Source organism: Mastigoproctus giganteus, chromosome 13 (genome assembly GCF_048544385.1).
Source record: "Mastigoproctus giganteus isolate SK-2022 chromosome 13, ASM4854438v1, whole genome shotgun sequence".
Classification (NCBI taxonomy): domain Eukaryota; kingdom Metazoa; phylum Arthropoda; class Arachnida; order Uropygi; family Thelyphonidae; genus Mastigoproctus; species Mastigoproctus giganteus.
In genome coordinates this window covers 144368121-144388735 of record NC_143587.1, presented here as the reverse complement: position 1 = coordinate 144388735, position 20615 = coordinate 144368121, and the positions used below count along the sequence as shown (strand labels likewise).

The window sequence follows — 20615 nt, the reverse complement described above, 5'->3', positions numbered from 1 at the left end:
TTTTTTTTTTCCCCACAGTTTCAATGCATCTCTTTAAGAGGTTTGCCACAAAGTTCCATGGTATCCTAGTTAAGAATCACTGATATATCATATAAATGTAAAGGCCCATAAGGGTGAAAACCACATCTCATACAAGACAACAGTAAAAATTGTAATGATGTAATTGCTTAGGTCACTATGTCAATATGTATAAAAATATAAATATGCATAAGGTAAACTAATATAAAGATACAGGGTTGTTAAAATTAAAGTATCCCTATGTAAAAGGCTCTGGAGCGAGTTCTAAGTCTCGTACTAAAAAGAAATTTGAAAAACAGGTACAATAAAGCATGTGCTCGCAATTCATTGGGGAAAAAAAAAATTAGTTACAAAATTTGTCACTATATGGTGCTGGGGCAATACAAAAATCACTTGTTCAATGTGTCCTCCATTTTGGTCAACAACAGTTTCCATTCAAAGAACAACATTTTCTATAGCAGAATGAAACTTGTAACTGGAATAGCCAGCACATGACGCCTAATGGTGTCCTTCAGATCTGCCAGAGTTTAACATCCTTCCTGATACATCTGGTTCTTCAAAAAACCCCACAACCAGAAGTCGCATGGGGCGAGGTCCGGTGATCAGGGTGGACAAGATGTCTAGAAATAACAGCTGATGACCCATTCATCTGTAAAGTGTTGCCTTAGCAATCTTTGGACACAACGGTGCATGTGGGGTGGCACACCATCTTGCATGAATATGGTATCCTGAAGGCACCCACATTGCTGGAGCTCTGGTATTGCAAAATTTGCCAACATTTCATAATGATGCTGTCCAGTGACGGAACAGGTGCGGGGTCCAGTTGGTGTTACCTGTTCAAAAAAATATGGCTCAATCATGAATGTAGCTGTAAATCCACACCACACTGTCACTTTTGGAGCATGCAACGGGACCTCTTGTGTAACTGGAGGGTTTTCTTTGCCCAAATGTGACAGTTGTGCGTATTCACTTGTCCATTTAATCAGAAGTGGGCTTCATCACTACAAAGGATGTTCCATGGCCAAGTGATACCCACTGTCATTTGTGCCAGAAACTGAAGTGCATATGCGAAACGAATATCAGTATTAGTATTAGTATTAGTAACGGCCGCATGGTGCAAGAAAGCCTATGGCTTATGCTGCAACAGACAAAAAAAAAAAAAAAAAAAAATCCGAACAAAACAATGATAAAAACAAAAAATAAATAAATAACTAAATAATAATGATTAATAAATAAAAAAAAAATAAAAAAGAAATTAAACCTATCATCCTATGCGCTTCCCTTAAACGAAAGTACTATCCAGATGACCTTTGAATTTCCCCAAACTGTCGGCCTCTACCACCCATGAAGGCAACTTATTCCAGTAATTTATAACTCGCTGGCTAAAATAGAACTTGCTGCAGTCCAATCTAAACATTTCCCCCCCGTAACTTGAATTTATGTCCCCTAGTTCTAGCATCATTTGTAATGTTGAAAATTTTGTCTTCATTCATTTTACTGATGCCTCTCAGAGCCTTAAACGCCTCAATCAAATCTCCTCTAAGGTGTCTAGTTTCCAAACTCTGCAACCCACATATTCGAAGTCTTTCTTCATAAGTACGCCCTTTTGCCGATCTCACCAGGCGAGTTACCCTTCTTTGCACCCTTTCAAGAAGCTCAACGTCTTTCTTTAGGTGCGGTCTCCATACTTGAACACAGTATTCCAAGTGTGGTCTAACATAAGCCTTATATAATGGGATTATCACGTCCCTATCTCTACTTGCAGAAGTTCGATAGATCATCGATAGGACACCATGGGCCTTCCTTGCAACCTGTTTACAATGCTCAGAGAATTTCATGTCTGACCGTATCGTAACACCCAAGTCCCTTTCCTCCAGTAGTTGAACTCCACCAAGTGTATATGTTTTTTTGGGATTACTGTTTCCCAGGTGTAATACCTTACACTTTGTTGGATTAAAGCACAGCTGCCATTTTTCTGACCATTCCTGAAGTCTATCTAGGTCTCTCCGAAGAAGCTCAGCTTGACAGTGATCATTAACTACTCTACCAATTTTAACGTCATCTGCAAATTTAGACATCACGCCCTCTATCCCTTCATCAATGTCGTTTATGAAAATTAAAAACAACAGTGGTCCTAATACTGATCCTTGGGGAACCCCACTTCTTACATCAACCCAATCTGAGGAATAGACATTTATCACAACCCTCAACCCTCTGCCTCCTGCCCTGAAGCCATCCTTCTATCCATCTAAGGATTTTCCCAGTGATTCCAACCTGTTCCAGCTTATAAAGCAACCGCTCATGTGGGACTGAGTCAAAAGCTTTGCTGAAATCTAAATAAACAATGTCGAAATTATTCCCTAAATCCAGCTCGTGAGTGACCCTTTCGAAATAGCGAACAAGATTTGTTAAACATGATTTTCCCTTTACGAAACCATGCTGAGTATCCTTGAGAATTTCAATTCGATCCAAATGATCCTGAATTCCACCCTTGATCATTGCCTCCATGATTTTCCCTACTACTGAAGTCAGACTGACAGGTCGATAATTTCCAACTTCAATTTTACAGCCACCCTTATGTATGGGAGATACATTTGCACTTTTCCAATCGAAGGGAATCTCCCCAGAGTCTAGTGATGCTCGCATAATTAGCCTCAATGGTTCAATGCACTCGCTTGCCACCTCTCTTAAGATTATAAGGTATATTCCATCAACTCCAGGAGCTTTACTGGTCTGTAGGCTCGAAAGTTTTTTCATTAAATAATCTTGCGAAATTTCAATATCATTAATTATATATTTTTGAACTTCGCTCCCACAATTTCCCTTTGCCACAAAAGACTTTTCATTTGTAAATATCGATGCAAAATAACTGTTGAGTTCATCTGCAACGGCAGCTGGTGTATTTACCAGATCGGACCTTTCGTAAAGGTCCGATCTGGTCTGTCCTGCTCTTCTTGGCATTTATATATGTGAAGAATTCTTTATCCCCCCTCTTTGCTCTGTTTGCTAGTGATTTCTCATAAACTGCCTTTGCCTGTCGAACCTTTTCTGTGGCTCTATTACAGATCACCTTGTAGCTGTTATAGGCTTCAGTACTTTTTATTGCTCTGTAACCTTTCCATGCCACCTTTTTCTGCTCAAGTAATGTGGCAACTTCACTATTCATCCAACTTGGAACCCTTCTCGTGGAGTATTTTTTTAATGGTATATACGCATTCAAGGCATCTGTGATTAATGTTTTAAAAGCGTACCAATTGTATTCATTCTCTGCGCAATATCTACCCAGTTAATAGAGGCCATGTAGTACCTTAAGGCATCGTAATTTCCTTTTCTGAAATTAAAACCCATTCCTTTCCTTTTACTTCTGCTACCTCTCTTGTCATCATCCACCGTAGAACTCCGTGATCACTTCCTGCTACTGGTTCCTCTACTGTCAGCCCTGTTATGTCATCTGATTCATGTGTGATGATGAGGTCTAGGATATTCTTTTCTCTAGTACTTTCCCTGACATGTTGATACAAATAACAGTCATCTAGTTGATTTAAAAATTTTGTTCCCCATGTCGAGTTTCCTTCCCATTTACTCCAATCAATTAGAGGCAAATTGAAATCACCCATAATAAGGCATTGACGCTTACCTGCCCATTCCATTTGCATGTAGAGGCTTTTGTCATAATCTTCACAATCACCTGGTCTGTAGATTACTCCTACTCGCATTATACCTTTGTTTCCAACTATCTCACACCATACAGACTCTATACTAGCATGTGAAACGTCTGAATCCGGGAAAGCAATCGTCGCACTCAGGCTGCTTCTGATAAGAAGCATTACCCCACCACCCCTTCTATCTGACCTATCCTTCCTAAATACATTATACAAGCCGTACTGAAACTCATCATTCCCAATTTCCGGGTGGCACCACGTCTCTGTAAGCCCTATTATGTCCGCGTTATTTGTTTTAACCAGCAGTTCGAATTCACTCATTTTATTGACGACACTTGTAACGTTACTGTATAAACAATTAAGATTTACTGTTCTTGTATATTTAACAACCCTAACACAACCCTTGAAGTTTTTTAGGCTCTCTTCCCTGATATTGGCTACCCACGCACGTGAAACGTCTTTGTCCCCAGAACATCTAGATAATACGTCCAGTTGGGGTAACAGATAAGAACTCTTAAGGTATGTGCAAGAGTTACATTGACCAATATTATCATATAAACGTGTGTCAGTATTACCCACATCCCCCCTAACTAGCAGTTTCCCTGAACCTTTAAGGTATCCTCAATAATACTGGCAAAAACCTTTGCACCACCTTTGTTTAAGTGTATCCCGTCTCTACAAAACAAATTCCTTCTACCTACAAGTGTGGGCCATGCTGATAGAAATTTACCCCTAAAGCCTTGCAGATTCCTTCAAGTCTTGAGTTAATCCACAAGGCTCTTAACATATAATCCCTCCTATCGTGTCTGGGCAGAAATGCAGACACATAGACATTATGGCCTAGCTCGCGACATTTCCTTATCATGGTCCTGTATTTTTCCAACAAATCGTCAGATCGTGTACGTTTTTTTTTTTTTTTTTTTTATGAGAACCCCAAACACGAGAGGTATTATAACCTATAGTACTAGGTACCGTGCTTGGGTTGGAGGTTGAGAACACGAAAGAAGATATTTGTTGATATTGGACTTGAACTTCTGTAGATTGTAATTTTCAGGAAATACGTATGAAGGAAGGTTGTTCCAGAAAACGGCAGTTGAATGAATAAATGAGGACGATGAAAAGTTGGTTCTGTGGGTTTGAAGTTGGACAGTAAACGGATGTTGGCTGGTGGCGGCACGTGTTCGGACTGTTTTGAAAGAGAGAGAGAGGGAATTATAGAAGCCAATTCAGAAGAACAGTGCCCATGGAAGTATCTGTAGAAGAGGCATGCAGCAGAAACAGTGCGTCTATGAGAAAGACTGGAGAGACTGTTAGAGATGAATCATTAATTAACCTAACTGCCCTCTTCTGAATGGAATCAAGAAGCCTGAGAGAGGTTTTGGGGGCACCACCCCAGATGTGGGAACAATATTCCATGGCAGGGCGGATTTGCGATTTATACAGAGTGAGCAGCTGTTTGGGAGAAAAGTAACGCCGAGAGCGAAAGAGAAAACCAAGTTTTTTAGATGCAGAGGAAGCAATATTTGTAATGTGCTTGTGCCAAGAGAGATTAGAAGTCAGGGTAATCCCCAAAAGAGATATATCATTTTGCCTAGAAATCGGAGTGTCACTAAAGATAAGCATAGGAGCAGAAGAATCCTTTTTGCGAGATATAAGACAAGATTGAGTTTTAGAAGGATTGAAATCAACTAAGTTGTCTTTGCCCCACTGGAGAATTACCTGAAGATCGGCATTTAAGGAATTGGCAGCAGATTTTCGAGAACTTGAAGCTGATTGAGCTAGACAAGGTTTCTCAAAATGGAAAGCTGAATGCAATGTGCTATCATCGGCAAAACTATGGATAGGATTTCCAGTCAATGGAAGAAGGTCATTGATATACAAGAGGAAAAGAGTGGGGGAAAGAACTGAACCTTGGGGGACACCGGCATTAGTGGAGAAGTTAGAAGACAGAGAGCCATCTACCATCACCCTCAGTGAGCGATCAGAGAGAAAACTGGATAACCAATTACTAAAAACAGTTGGCAAACCATAAGATGGAAGCTTGTTTAGAAGACCTTTATGCCAAACACGATCAAAGGCCTTTGAGATGTCAAGAGCAACTACTTGTGTTTCACCAAACCTTTCCATTGAATTAGTCCATAAATTGGTAACATAAGCCAGAATATCACCAGTGGATCGACACTGACGGAAGGTTTCTAGGTAGTTTAAGAGTTGGCGGTTAATTGATTTCTCCATTACTTTAGAAAGAGTAGAAGTAATTGCAATGGGACGATAATTGGATGGTAGGGATTTGTCACCCTTTTTAGGAACTGCCTGGATATGAGCAAATTTCCAAGCAGAAGGAAAAACACCTTTGGAATAAGAAAGTGAAAAAAGGCGGCAAAGAATAGGAGTAAGTTCAGGAGCACAGGTTTTGAGAACAAGTGGAGAAATACCATCAGGACCTGGAGCTTTCTTAGCATCAAGATTCATCAAAATCCTTCTGATATCCTTTTGACGGAAGACCACAGGAGACATTGAATGGAGCGTGTTAGGAATGGTGGGAGGTGTTTTACCAAGATCATTAATACATGAGCTCAAAGAAAAATGGGATGCTAGCAGGTCAGCTTTATCCTTGGCTGAAGTGACAACAGAACCATCTGGTTTGGACAGAGGTGGGAGCAGAGATGGGCAAAAGTTGCGGCCAATAGCTTTGGCAAGAGACCAGAATGCTCAGTTACCATTAGGGCAAGAAGCAAGTTTTCTACTCTTAGCCTGTTCAAACTCTAGTTTGGACTGATTAATAACTGCTTTACAATTGTTGCGAGCTTTGGTGTAGGCAGAAAATGAAACTGAAGAATTAGAAACAAGCCAATTATGATATGCAACGTTCTTCTCTTGGACAGCCTTAGCACATTTATTGGAAAACCAAGGTTTAGATAAAGGACGAGATTTTAAAGTGGAGTGTGGGATAAAGGATTCCATTCCTGCAAGAATAATTTCACTGACACGATCTGAGCAAACGTTGACATCAGAAGTTTTGAAACAGTAATCAGACCAAGGAAAAGAAGAAAAGAAGTCTCGCAGGTCATCCCATTTTGCATTCTTGTAATGCCAAACAATACGAGGTTGGGAATAGCGATGAGATAAAGGTTCCATTGGAGAAGAGGCAATCATCAAGTTGTGATCTGAAGTGCCTAAAGGACCTCTCACTTCAACCTTGTACTTAGGGTTGTTTGTGAGAAAAAGATCAAGCGTATTGGCTGTATGATTAGGATTGTCCGGTATTCTTGTAGGTAAATGAACAATCTGTGCTAGGTCATTAGTAATTGCAAAAGCCTCAGCATCTCGACCTGCTGGGTCGGTGTGAGTAGAAAAGGGAAGCCAGCTGGAGTTGTGAACGTTAAAATCACCAAGGAAAATTACCTCACTGTTAGGAAAGTTGGACTGGAGAAAGTCAAGTTGCAAAGAGAGGAAGTCAAAGAGCTCCAAGTGATTAGTGGAGTTGGGAGAACGGTAGAGACAACAGATGAATTTTACACAATGAGGTAGAGAGATTTTAAGCCAGAGAAGATCAAAGAGAGGAGATTCCAAATTGCCAAGTCTCTGACAGGGAATATCAGAACGGACATATGCACAAGTACCACCTTTGAGGCGAAAGGAATCATACAGCAAATAATTTGGACATCTGAGATGAGCAGTAGTTGAATCAACTGATAACTGAGATTCAGTCAGAAAAAGTACATGGGGTTTGGAAGACTGCAAGTGGAAATGGACATCGTTGAGATTAGAATTGAGACCGCGTATATTTGTGAAATGAATTAGGAAGTCCTTGGGAGGTTTAGATCTTTTCGCAGATAAGCTTGTTCTATTATTTTGACAATTCATGGTGTATTGAATAGTAAGAAAAAGTGGGTGGGACATGCTGTATGAAGTAATGAAATTTTTGGATATGGCATACATATGGTAAGAATATACCCAGATCCTTGACATAACGTGGCCTCGATAATGCTCCCTGCATACACACTACTCGGACTCCCTCCAGTCACTCTCTGGCAGAGTAGAGGTAGCAAGATTATACACTAGCTGATCCGGAAGCTTCCTAGAGAGTTACCAATAGGTTCAGTCCGGTGTACTAACTAGCGGCCGGCCTGCGAACACCGTTTTAGAGCTGTACCCTCGAAATGTAAGGAATATTGGATCTCGCTACGACATTCATCATAACCTCAAAAATCATCAATCATACTGCATGATGGAAGAGATAGGGAAGGGTTGGCCGGAACTTAGCTCTAGAGACTAAACATGGGTTCCACCACTTCAAGCCTCCAATAAGCAAAGTGGTGGTATTTCACCGGTTGATGAGAGTCATCTACCACCTAGTACTGCCTGGTAACATAGAGGGGCGACGTTCCTCCATGTGGTGTGGGCGCAACACCTCGACCCCTGCTTACGTTGGTTCACACCTGGGTGGTCACCCACCATGTACTTGTGCATGAAGGTTATACCCAGGATTACTAACAGTCCCACCATCGTGAAGGTGCAAGCAGAGGATTTGGCTGTCATAGACCGTCCGGACTTCGCCAAAATTGGGTCCACTTTGACTTGAGTGTCACCCGAATATCAGTTCCATCAGCGTTTTAGACTCCCAGGTAGCAAGAACAGCTTGTCTGGCATATCTGAGAGAATGTCTATGACAACCTCAAGGACAATATCGTTTAATATTGTTTGTCCCCACATGAATAATAATATTTTCTTTACCCCCTTTAAAATCTGACAATCTGTTGGTGACATCATCAATAGCTGCTCTCGGCAGACATACCCTGGTTCTGCTCCACCTATCTTTATTACAAAAAATATTCCCCGTTTCCCTGACAATGGAGTCTCCTAATAAAACAATGTCCTTTTTAACCAGAGTAGTTTGCACTTGGTTTTTGTTTTGAGGCTCGAATCGGGTGTGCATCACTTGGTAGATTGCTGGAGTTTTGTGTCCCTGACGAGCTCCCAGATGCATTATTTTCGAGGGCAAGCACTCGTTTTTTCAGGGACTCAAATTGTTCCATCACTGCACCAAATTGTAATTTAAGATCGGTGCACTCCTTACATCGATCACAAAGAAAAGAATCCCCAGGTGAGGTAGAATTAGTCACCAGATGATGAATATGTGGTAGAAATGTCAACTTCTTATCAAATATGAGCCCCAAGAATTTTGTATCGGGTGCTACTGGAATAATATTTTGTACAAACATGATTTCAGTTTAGGGTGAAAGTTCCATTTGCGATGAAAGTATAAGAAGACAGTCTTCTGAGGAGAGAATCTTAAACCATTAGCCACTGTCCTTTTCCGGACTTAAGTCTCATATGGATTTGGGATTGGCAGATCGTGTGAGGAAAGATGCACATCGGATCCAAGATTCCTTTTGGCCATGATGTAACGTGCTTTGGCATGGGCATGTCTGAAGGCTATTAAATGATCTCTGGTGGTGCACCGACAAAATATTCCCTACGCTTTGTTTTGAGCCTTCCTAGCTGCTGTGCATTCTTCATTCCACCATGGTTTTGGAAAACATGGAAACTGGTTCGATGGCCTTGGGATTGCAACTGCCACTGCTTGGACGATATTTTCTGTGATGTATTTTACTGCCTTGTTAATTGGCTCCTGCCTGACTTTGGTGTTATTAAACGTGGCCAAATGTCTAAAGGCATCCCAGTCTGGTGGCATTGTCTCCCATTAGAAATGGTGGATAACACAGGGAAATGATCACTGCCATAAAGGTTTTCTTCAACCTCCCATGTACTCAGAGGCAAGAGGGAAGCTGAGCAGATGGAAAGATCAATGGCAGCAACGGGTAGCCATGTGGAAAAAGTATGAGATCCCACATTTAGAAGGGCCAGATCATTATTTTCAAGCAATCGCTCGATAATCCGACCTCTTCTATTGATATCAGATCTACCCCACAGAGCATTATGTCCATTGAAATCCCCTAATAATTGTAAAGTGGTGGCAATTGGTTAATGAGATCATCAAGGTCTCACTGAGGGATGTCTTTCCCAGGTGGAAAATAGAGGGAACAAAACATTAAGAGGAACCCTATTGTAAGTCAAACTGCTACAGCCTCCAGGTTGGTGGTAAGTGGCACAGCTTGGAAGGGGGTGTGGTTACCCACAAGGATGGTGACTCCTCCACGGGTGAGTCCATCCCCAGCTTTGCAAATAACTGAACAGTTACACAAGTAAGGATCCTCATTTGCCTTAAAATATGTCTCCTGTAAGTAAAATGTTTACTCTGGATAGCTTTGATGTCATCACTATTTCTACAGAATCCACGACAATTCCATTGTAGAAATTTAAATGTACCCATTATTTAGATTTATTGGGTCTGTCTAGTGGCTTCCGAAGGACTGAAGGCTTTGTTTTCTCAGTTCTGGATTTCTCTTTCTTTGGAAAGACTGGATGTTGCATCATATGCCTCTACTAATGCTAATGCTAATAAGCAAAGTGGTGGTATTGCACCACTTGAAGAGACCCATCTTTCACCTAGTATTGCCTGGCAACACAGAGGAGTGGCATTCCTCCATGTTGGTTTGCTCGGTGGTTGCCTCCAGTATACTAGATGCTGTATTTCAGTATTTGCATATAGCATTATACCCAGTGTTACTATCAGTCCCACCGTCATGAAGGTGCAAGTAGAGGATTTGGCTTTGCAGAATGATGAACTTTGCTGAAATTCGGTCCACTTGACTTGAGTGTCACCTGAATATCAGTTCCATCGGTATTTTAGGTAGTAAGCCCAACTTGACATACCTGATGGAATGTCTGTGACAGCCTCAAGCACCATTTACTCATACTCCTTTATTTTAGTGGAAAGAGGGGGGGTAGTGGCAGTAACTTACCTGTTGTACACCAACAGCCACAGTTATTGCAGCAACCATGAATGTTTTCATATAATTAATAACTAATTAAATGTTTTGTATAAGCAATATCTTGTGTCAGTTGTTCTACGTCTCGCATATAGCCTCACATATATATCATGCCAGATAGCCTATGTCTGGAACATTCTCTGGAGTCTTTTGCAAAACAGATGGACTACCTCTACTAAAGTTTTCAAAACAAAAATAATTCCAGATATCTCTTTAGCAACACATCTGGTGAGTACGGGCTTGGCACATCCAGGATCCTGAGCTGGATATCATCATTCTTCGCTTTCTTGGTGATTCTCTTCTACTTCTGACTTGTTCTCTCTCTCTCTCTCTCTCTCTCTCTCTCTCTCAGGGTAACTCATAAAATTTTTTTTTGGCTGGTGCAGCAAAAGCCTCAGGCTTCCTTTCACCATATAGCTAATAGTAATAATATAATAATAATGTTGGCCCATATCCATTTCTTCTTCTTCTTCCACAACGAGTTCCAGGACTGATTCATCCTGTACCTCCTTATCTTCCACATCCATTTTTTTCTTGGATTATAGGTTGCTGTTCTAATTTCTTTTGCATTGTGTTTTGGAAGCGATGAAGCATTAGGAGGTACGGATATAGGAGTGGTAGCTAATTGAGATTTTTGGGTGGGTTTTTGTGAACTTAATAAATAGAGTGCAATGGGAGTAAATGATTCCGTTGGTGGAATTGTCATGCCAGTCTGGATCCCAATGGTACTCTTCCCAAAAGCTATCTGGGCGTATGATTGGTAGTTGTTAGCGCATCAGCTTCTGTGGCCATAATGCATCTCCCAAGGTTTTGCAGTATCCAAGCTGAGGCGGGATTCGAACCCGCTACCTTTACCCACCCGGCTAGCCCGGTCGGCCTGGGAGTATGAGGGCTTGGCACTATTTACTGGGTGGATGCATTTTCTGGCCTCCCAATAGGATATGTTCAGCTCTGTTTTTATATTTTGAATTTCTTTTTCGTCCTTCCACTGTTGGCATGCTCAAGAGTATGCAGGTTGTTCTCCTTGGCAGTTCATACAATTTAGCTTAGAAGCTAAACATTCCTTGCTTTGTGATTTTTAGCACCACAGCAAGCACAGGCAGGGGAGCCAAGGCAAGTGGTTTGGGAGTGGCCGTACTTTTGGCATTTACAACATCTCAATGGGTTCGGGATGTAGATCCTCACTGGGCAATTTAAGTAGCCTGCCTTGATGGAAGTTAGAAGCTGCGGGGTGTTGAATATTAGGTATGGTTATTTCTGGTGCAAGAGCTACTAAGGCCATATTGTGCCTATAAACGAGGTGAAGGTCACACGGCGTCCGTAAAGAACAGTTAGAAACAATTATACAGATGTATCTATTTTAAAAAAACAGAAAAATTCCGGGAGATTTGCATCATTACCTAAGAGCTGGCAGAGTGCCAAAGGTTCTTGAAGATTTTGTAGAATACTCAATGAGGCTTTTTGGGCTTGAGTGTATAAAGTGCATTCAACAAGAATGTGCTTTATTGTGAGAAGAGAACTGCAGTGCATACACTATGGAGGATCATTTCCTGTAAAATTGGACAGCTGACTGTGCCCGATTCAGGCTCTGGCTAACTTCTTCCTTTCTGTTTACACAAAAACTGGAGAACTATAACTGCGGTTCAGGTTTTATTTCACGGAGATTGTTATTCAGTTGAGCTTGCCATAGAAGTGTCCATTGTTCCTTACATGTATTTTTTATATGGGATCTGTAGTCCATATATGGAATGTAGTAATCTGGTGATGCTATGTTGGATGAATGTTTGGCTGCAGAGTCTGCTTTTTCATTCCCTGGTATCCAGCAAAAGATAACTACTTGCTTGTGATCATGGATATGCATCAGCTGAGTTTTTATAGATTTTATTAAGGGATGCATTGCTGAGGAGGAATTTTGCAAGGCCGAAAGTGAACTCTGTGAGTCAGTATATATTACAGTTTTTTGTATGGACAAATGGAGAATGTTTTCTAAGACAAGCTTGATGGCACATAATTCAGCTGTATAACTGCTGCATTCAGTGGGAAGTGAAACAGAGATGGTATTATAGGGAAAGACAGCTGCAGCACCGACTCCACTCCCAGATTTTGACCCATCAGTATATACTTGTGTAAAATTTGGATAATTTTGTGTGAGAGTAGTATGCAGTTGCTGTATACTGGTATTTGCTAGTGAATATTTTCCCCAGTTGAGGAAATAGCTTTGACAGGATGGTCTAATAGAAAACCATGGAGGATTTAAACTGTTTGGATGTTTGAGGATATTTGTCCAGATGTATATTCCAAGTTTGTGATAAAGCCTACAATATGTTGCCAGCAGGCTGAGCTGCTCTAGGTTTATTTCTGTAGTACATTGTGAACTGAGGAAAATTAAATATTGGCCTAATGGGGTGAGTAGGTAGACTTTGAATTTTGGCTACATAGTTCAGAAGTAACAACTTTCTCCTGAGGCTGAGCAGAGGTTCATGGGCTTTGATATAAAGAATTTGTACTGGCGATGTTCTATAAGTGCCTACAGCAATCCTGAGGGCAGAATGTTGAATAGGGGAAAGACGGGCTAGTACACTTTCCCTAACAGAATCATACTCTGGGGCACCATAATCGAGGCGAGATCTGATTAGGGCTCTGTACAAGTGAAGTAAGGTGTAACGATCTGTATCCCATGATGTAGAAGAGATACCTCTTAGTAAGTTCATTTTTTTCTGGCATGCAGTCCTTAGATGTGTAATATATTTTGAGAAGTTCAGTTTATTATCAAAAATCAGACCAAGGAGACGAATGCTATTCAAAACTGTGATGGGATGATTTGTTAGTGTACCTCTGGATCTGGATACATCTTTTGCTTATTGCAAAAAAGACTTGATTTCTGATAGGATACTCGATAACCATTCTGTGTCATCCATAGCTCAAAATTATTAATTGAGGTTTGCAGTTGCCTTTCAATAAAGCTCATGTTTTGCGAACTGCAAGAGGTATGAATTTACAGCATAATGAATTTACAGGCATAAAGGTATGAATTTACAGCATAATGAATTTACAGGCATAAAGGTATGAATTTACAGCATTGGGAATATTTTTGGTCATCTGATTTATTCTTATTGCAAATAAGGTTGCACTGAGTATAAAGCCCTGGGGGACTCCTTCTTCTTGTATATATGTTTGCGAAAGGACTTGCCGATAGTGAACTTGAAAGGTCCTGTGCTATAAGAAATTCTGTATGAAATACAGTAAGTGTCCTCTCAGGTTCAGGGAATGAAGATCTCTCAGGATGCCAAACTGCCAAGTGGTGTCAAAGGCCTTCTCTATGTCGAGACATACCATTACGAGATGTTTATTTTGGATAAACGCATTCCTGATGTTTGTTTCTGCTCTGATCATGAGATTCAGGGATGATCAGTATTTTCTGAAACCAAATTGATTGTCAGAGATCATATTTTGGGAATCAAGATACCACATTAGTTGACGGTGTATCATTTTTTCTATGGTTTTACTTAAGTAGCTGGTGAGCGAAATGGTCTGTAATTATTCGGAATAGAGTGATCTTACCCTGGTTTGGGTATCGCCAGTATAAATGCGTGACACCAGGAGATGGGGAAGGAATGCTCCATGAAGATGCGATTGTAGAATGACAGCAGCGAAGATAATGATTTATTGTCTAAGTGTTGTAACATTATGTAGTATACTCAATCCGGGTCTGCAGTACTTAGTGGTGGATAAAGTCTCTTGAAGTCCTATCAAAGTAAGTGGTTTATTGTAAGGTTCTTTACCTTACAATAAACCACTTTGAACCACTTAGAACTACATCCTCAAAGAGGATGTAGTTCTAAATTTTAGACAGGATTTTTCCACTAAAGCTTTAATCTTTTGAAAAGATGGATCATAGGCCATAGAGTCAGACAACTGTTAAAATACCGTCCCTAGTACATTTGCAATCTCTGCAGGAGTAGATGGCTCCTGTCCGTTCCAGGTGAAAAGTAGGGATGACGAGGGAGGAAATTTTTGATTTAATTGCCTTATTTTTCTCCAGATAATTCTTACATCGGTAGTTTTTTATTAATTGCAGTTGCGAATTGAACCCATGAGTCTCTCTTTGCTTTCTTCCTAATATGACAGGATTTAGCTCTAATTTCCTTGTTGGTAGGTTGTTGTTCGATTTTTTTTTTGGCAAAAGCATCTTTGACCATATTGAGCCTATCTGTTAGTATTATGTGACAATGACATTGACGTTTCTTAATTATGGTTTATATCTGGCTAAAATATCCTATTAGTTTTAAATAAGTAAATATATTTTCAATTTTGGAGTTATAGCCTAGGATTTGTGATAAAGTCAGGGAATCCTGAATATTTATAGGGAGATGGAAGGCTGATTGTCGCACCATGTGGTATTGTGGACATTCTATGAGGAAATGTGTTACAGTGAGATGACAAGAACAGTGGAGATATTCTGGAGGATTTACTTTCATGAATAAGTTCAAGTGTGTGAGATGTGTATGTCCAATGTGCAGACCTGGTTAAAATGACTTCTTCAGGCGGATTCCCCAGAGATATTGTGGGGAGAATCTGTTTTATGATAGGTCTGTAATCGGAAAGTCTTAGGGTTGTATTTGTAGGATTCTTCGCTGCTCAACCAGCACTTTCATTGCATTCAATGTCTGCATGTCCTGGGATCCAACAGAAATTTACTTGCCTTCTTTTGCTTTTGAGCTTCACAAGATGAGCTTTTATCTGGTGAAGGATGGGATGTGATGGAGTCTGCTTTTGTTGGAGAGCATGTATTGCAATCAATAAATCTGTGTATATGAGAGTTTTTTGGATTTTGGAGAGTTTCAGAAGAGGAGAGGATGCAATGTATTTTAAGGCCATTAGTAGGGCAAATAGCTCAGAAGAATAGCTACTGTATTGGTTTGAGAGTTATGAGATATCGCCAGGTAGTGTCAAAGGCCTTTTCTATGTCGAGACTCATCATGATCAGATGCTCATTCCTTAGAAAATCATCGCAAATATTTGCCTCTGCTTTTATCATGGGGTCCAGAGATGATCTTTTTTTGTGGAAAGATTGTGTTTAGTAAGTTATATTTTTCCAAGAACCAGGTTAGTCAGTTATTCACCATTTTCTCGAGGCAACTTAGCACTATTGGTTGATGCTTTCTGGGGATTGTATGATCTTTGCCAGGTTTAGGGAAAGCAATTACAAGGGAATGATGCCAGGGGTTTCAGTAATAGTTTTCAACATAAATTCTATTGTATAATTTACGTAATGTATTTAGAGATTTTTGACTAAGTTGCTGTATCATTTTATAGTGAACACCATCGGGTCCTGCTGCACTCCTCCTTGACTTAGTCAGAGCTTTCTGCATTTCTTCTATATTGAAAGGCTGGCAGATGTTCACTGGTATTGATGTTCATGGTATTGTATGGCAGATGTTCACTGGTATTGAAGTTTAGTTTGTATTTTTCTGCTATAGCTTTCGTTTTCTGAAAGGATGGGATATATGCTAGTACACTTGTAAAAGTAGTTGCAAGTATGTTTGCAATTTCCTTGCAGTTAGTGATCTCCTGTCCATTCAAGTTTATAAGTGGAGTTGGTACTGAAAGAAATTTCACATTGAGTTTTCTGATTTTGTTCCATATAACATGGGTATCTGTATTTCTGTTAATTGTGGAGGCGAAACGTATCCATGAATCTTTTCTACTCCTATGGCGGATATATCTGGCTCTAGCTCTAGCTTTTTTTAAAATTTATGAGATTGGCAGAGGTGGGATATTTTTGGAAAAGATTCCAAGCCTTGTTCTTCTCTCTCTTGGCCAAACTGCATTCATCATTCCACCATGTCGTGGCATGTTTATGATACTTGACAGAAGACTGAGGGATTGTAGCTTCAGCTGCCAATAATATCTGGTTTGTGACATGAGTTATAGCGTTGTCTATTGGTTGAGTAGTGATTATTTGTTCATCTATTCTCGCAAGATTTGTATATTTTGTCCAGTCAGCTTTGTGAAATCTCCATCTTTTTGGCCATCGTAATGTGTAATGTCTCCTATGATAATGACGGGGGGGGGGGGATTGCTGAGTTACTAATGCTTCAAGATCTGCATATGCATACACTTGATTTGGTGGAAGGTAAAGTGAGACCACTGAGAATGTAAACTGTACTGAGACTCGTACTGCAACTGTTTCCAAAGATGTTTGTAGTTGGAGGGGTTTACATGGAATTCTGGAGTCAATTAAATTAGCCACTCCACCACGTGGTCCACTGGAAGGGAATCGATCTTGTCTGTAGATACCATAACAGTTCACTGCTATGTTTACTTGTGGAGTTAGGTTTGTTTCTTGAAGTCAGACACTTATCGGATGATATTTGTCAATCAAGTCACAAATATCATTGATGTTACTGCGGAAACCTCGACAATTCCATTGTATTATTGTACGCATTGTGTTGATTTCGAATTTGTATCTGACTTTTTGTGAATGGTGGTTTGCTTATTTCTTTCAGGCTTTTTCTCTTTTTTGGGGAAGAATGGACGAACTGCCATCTCTTCCTCGGCATGTATCTCTAAGATTGGTTCCTCTGAGACTTCTTTTCATATGTGTCCATATGATCATGGACAGAGGATTTGTCTCCTGTATCTGTATCTTTAGCATTTGTGTAATTTCCTCTTCTCGGATATTCATTAGGTCCCATTCTGAGATGACACCCTTGGAGGTGTCATCTCAGAATGGGACCACTCACAACACTCAATACCTCCAAGGGTGTCATCTCATTACACCCATTTATTATAAAAAGAAATGAGAAAGTTTCGTAAATTCAGAGTTGATTAAAAAGTCCAGTTTGCTTTAAGAAGTTGAAAAATTCGGAAATATCTGCATCATCTCCAATGAGATTCTCTAAAGTTATTGGTCTACGAAGATAACCAGTGATAGCAGGGTTGAAGTTCTGCCTTGTTCATAGTAAGGGCAGTCAATGAGAATGTGTTTAATACTCAGATTTATATTACAAAGTGGACACTGTGGCGGGTCGTTCCCTGTGAGTAAATAGAGGTGGGTCAGGTATGTCCTATTCTTACCCTTGAAGGACTACCTCTTCTCGTCTTGATGTGCGGACACTGGAGCTCCAAATTTTTGGATCCTGTTTAAATTGAAAGAGTTTATTATTAACTTGAGAGTGCCATATTGCTGTCCATTTTGACAGGCATGCAGCCTGAATGGTTAATGCATAGTCTGATGGTGGAACAGGGATATTAGTTAAGTCTAAGGTAGTTGGATATTTTTGCAGCTTTATCAGCCAGTTCATTGCCCAAAATGCCAGAATGAGCTGGAATCCAGCAGAAGGTGACCAGTTGATGGTGTTCTTCAATTTGTAGTAATATGCTTTTTATTTCGTCTAGAACAGGGTGTGCTTTATCTAAGGGGTTACATAAAGCCAAGATTGAGCTGAGGGAATCAGTGTAAATAATAGATTTTAAAGCACAGTCAGAAGAGATATTTTGTAAAGCTAGTTTGATTGCATATAATTCAGCTGAGAAGATACTGAATTCGGATGGCAAGGATGCTGAAATAACAGTATTTGGAAACACTGCAACCACTCCAACGTTTGAATTAGATTTAGAGCCGTCTGTATAAATTGGAGAAAAGTCAAAGTATCTTTGAGTGTGAGCTTCATGAAGTTGTTTGATATTTGATGTTTGTAAAATGTTCTTTCCCCATTGAGAGAGGTAGGTGTCACAGGTCGGTATAGGAGGTGGAACCCATGGTGGTTGAGTATAAGTTGTTACCTGTTGTATGGAATGGATGGAAACATTCCAAATTTGCATGAGTTCAAGAAGGTGAAGACCAGCTGGCTTTACTATGCTTGGTTTATTTCTGAAAAAGTTTTCTAATGGTGGATTGAACAGGTATGACTGAGTTGGATGCATGGCATAGCTTTGTAGCTTGACAGCAAACTTCAATAACAGTGCTTTCCTACGTAAAGCTAGTGGGGGTTCATGGGCATCAATGCAGAGACTATGTGCTGGTGATGTTCTGAAAGCACCGAGTGAACGTCTCAAAGCACTGTGTTGAATTGGATCAAGCCAGCGCAATGCACTCAATCTGGCTGAATCATAGATGGGAGCTCCATAATCAAGACGGGATCTGATTAATGCCCGATATAGGTGAAGCAGAGATGTACGATCTGCGCCCCATGTTTGGGAGGATAAAGGTCTGAGTATATTTAACTTTTTTAGACAGGACGTACATATATTTTTAATGTGGTCTATAAAATTTAACTTGTTATCAAGGGTTAATCCTAGAAATCTGATGCTATTAGTGACCGGGATGGAGACATTATAAATTTGAATTTCAGGATCCGGATGAAGTTTGCGCTGTCTACAAAAATGGATGGCAACTGTTTTCTGCTGCGAGAGTCGATAGCTATTGAGGCTGGCCCACTGTTGTATTTTATTAAGTGATATCTGGAGCTGCCGTTCAATAGACCTCGTGTTTTGGGAATGGCAGGAGATGGAAAGATCATCTGCATAAAGGTAGGTCTCAACTGTATTTGGAAGCTGATTGGTGATGGAATCTATTCTAAGAGCAAACAAAGTGGCACCTTTTTTTGCTCTTAGAATAGATTCCTGTGGTACTCCTCCTTCTTCTTGTATAAACGTTTTGGAGAGGGTATGTTGGTACTGAACTTGAAACGATCTAGTACGTAGCAAGTTCTGAACAAATATAGGAAGGTTTCCTCGCAGACCAAGAGAGTAAAGTAAGTATGGCATGCCGCCAGGTAGTGTCAAAAGCTTTCTCGATATCTATTGAAGCCATTACAAGATGTTCACGTTTCACAAAGGCATTTCGAATGGGGAATTCAGCCTTGACCATAAGATATAAGCAAGACCTATTTTTACGAAAGCCATATTGGCTATGGCTCATTAGATGTCGTGACTCAATGATCCATACGAGTCTTCTGTGGACAAGTTTTTCAAGGATTTTGCTCAGGCAGCTTGAGAGAGAGATCGGTCTATAGCTATAGGGGTTAGTTGGATCTTTCCCAGGTTTTAGGAATGCCAAAACAGTAGAGTGATGCCAAGAAGTTGGAAAAACGTTTTCTAAAAATATACGATTGTAAAAAACCAGAAGCAGGTGTAAAGCTTTGTCATCAAGATGTTGTACCATGACAATAAATCCCATCTGGCCCGGCAGCACCACTATGGGCTGTTCTAATGGCATGCAAAAGTTCAGAGTATTGCAGAGGTTTGTTATTTTTATTATTATTTTTTTTTTATTTGGTAGTTGTTGGTGCATCGGCTTCTGTGGCCATAATGCACTTCCCAAGGTTTTTGCAGTACTTTGATCCAAGCCCGAGGCGGGATTCGAACCCGCGAACTTTGGGTTGCTAGGCAGGCACTTTACCCACCTGGCTAGCCCGGTCGGCGCCGAGGTTTGTTATATGGAAGAGGATGGGTGGTTTGAAAGTTTATGGCATGGTTTTCTCTAGTATTTTTAATTTGTTGGAATGATGTAGAATATGCTGATGCTGCTGATATTTCAGCAAAGGTATTGCCCAAAGCATTAGAAATATCAAAGGAATTGGATAGATCTTGCCCTTTCCAGGAGAGGACTGGAGAAGGTATAGTAGGAAACATACCAGATAACTGTCTAAATTTTTTCCATATAGTTTTCGGATCAGTGTTTCTGTTAAAGGTCGATGCAAAACAGGTCCAGGATTCTTTCTTGGCTTGCCTTTGTACAAATCGTTCTTTTGCTCTTAGCTTCTTATAATTAATGAGATTGGCTGTGGTTGGACATCGCCGAAATAAATTCCAGGTGTTGATTTTTGCTTTTTTTGCTTTTGTGCATTCTTCATTCCACCAGTAATTATAATGTTTGTGACCAGGGGGATTTGATTATAATGTTTGTGACCAGGGGGATTTGATAATGTCCTTGGCCTTTTTAGGAGATGCGATGTGATGTAATTATCAATATGTGATTATCAATATTCTGGAGCTGTATTTTTGCCTCGTCAAGAGAGATTGATGATCCAAA

General features: G+C 40.2%; 1 protein-coding gene across 2 annotated transcripts in view; it reads right to left on the bottom strand.

Annotated features, from left to right (window-relative positions):
* The window catches only part of aux (cyclin-G-associated kinase), a 703221-nt gene that overhangs the window by 173411 nt on the left and 509195 nt on the right, over window positions 1-20615 (bottom strand). The window lies entirely within an intron of this gene.